Here is a 1,597-nt window from a genome sequence, read left to right as displayed (position 1 = left end):
CCTCCCTGCTCTCTCTCAAGTGAGCTTTACCAAGCCTCCATTTCTGGCCCCAGTGCAATTGTTTTTCAAATTTTCCTGTTCTGTGAGTCCATAAAATACTTCTCTGAAAGCAAACAAACCAATCTTCTACCAAAAGGGGATGAAAACTGTAGAGCTTCCTCTTTCCAAAACCAAACCTCTTCTAAGAGGCAGGGGAGAAGAGAGAGGCAGAAGCYTTGGGGTCCTTTTCTCCAACAGCCCCTGCTCTGCCTGTCGTTACACACTTGCACAAGCATCCTTCATTTAGCTCCCCTTCCTCTCTCATTTCCCAGAAATGCAGGGTCTGTGTTGTAATCAAGCAAGGCCTTGAGAAAGCACAGACGGGCTGAATGACTGACTAGCCATTAAAAAAAAAAAGAAAGAAAGAAAAAAGCACCCCCTGCCCAGACCGGATTCTGCATGTGAGTACAGCAGGCTAATAGTACTCCTCGCAGAGACCCAGAACTSAGTGCACTACTCCATTCCTTATCACCTCCCACAGGACTAATCCCTTTCTGGCATACTGACTTTCCCTTTTTTCGAGTTTGTGTAACAGCATTTCTGAATCTCTGCTTTATGGTATCGAATGAAATTAAGATAKTTAAACTCCATCACCCCCTTTCCCCCCAAAATTCAGAACCCAACTTTCTCCATCGATACACAGATAACAGTCTAAATAGAGATTAGGACATTCTAGAGACTTTTGACAATCCCAAATTTGGGACCACAAAAAAACAAACAAACAAACAAACAAAACAAACAAACAAACAAAAAACTTTTAAGCTTTCAAGACAGAACTGGCCTTGCTCCTAGTCTGACCTCCTTCCCACTTTCTTCGTGTATAGCTCCAGTTAATGGCATTCCTCATAAACACAAGCACCATGAAAAGATTTTTTTAAGTAATATCTTGGATTATTTTATCATCACAAGTGTTTTTTTGCCTAAATGAACGCCTGCTTGCATTCTTCTTTCAGGACCCAGGAGAATCAACTCAAAGAGTCAAGTATAAATTTAAGACTTTTTATTAGCAAGAAACAAAAATCACTATCTGCAGAGTAATTTTGATCTAATAGGCACAAAAATTAAATTTAAGATTGTCTACCATTTTAACAGATTATGGAGAAGTGTTAATGCAATTATATTTTGAAGAATAATGGGAAATAATGGCAAAAACTCTCCATGACCAAAAAGCACCTTTATTGACCATCTTACCATTCAGCAGTCATTTCACTCAATATCCTAAATTGCTGAGCTACAGTCCAGTTTAACATTTAAATAAGAGAAAAAGATATTTCAATCTGACTTGTATAAAAAGTGTTATATCTGGGTGGCAGATAATTAAAGAACTATTAAAAAGCCATATACACAAACAATTACTACCTGCAATTTTGATGATTAAGCTCCACAAGTTTCAACATCAAGCATAATACACCTCCTCCATATGACATTATTCTTGTAGAAGAGCCTACAAAAACCCACCTGTTCTGAAGGCAGTGTGGTTGGGAAGTATTTTCTATTTCACCATTTAACAAATTACAATCACTTCACAAAAAGTACTAGGCAGCAAAATATTTATGAT

The sequence above is a fragment of the Rhea americana genome, unplaced genomic scaffold, assembly GCF_003343005.1.
Source record: "Rhea americana isolate MKP2758 unplaced genomic scaffold, rheAme1 scaffold_191, whole genome shotgun sequence".
Lineage (NCBI taxonomy): Eukaryota > Metazoa > Chordata > Aves > Rheiformes > Rheidae > Rhea > Rhea americana.
Note: the sequence above shows the minus strand (reverse complement) of the source record.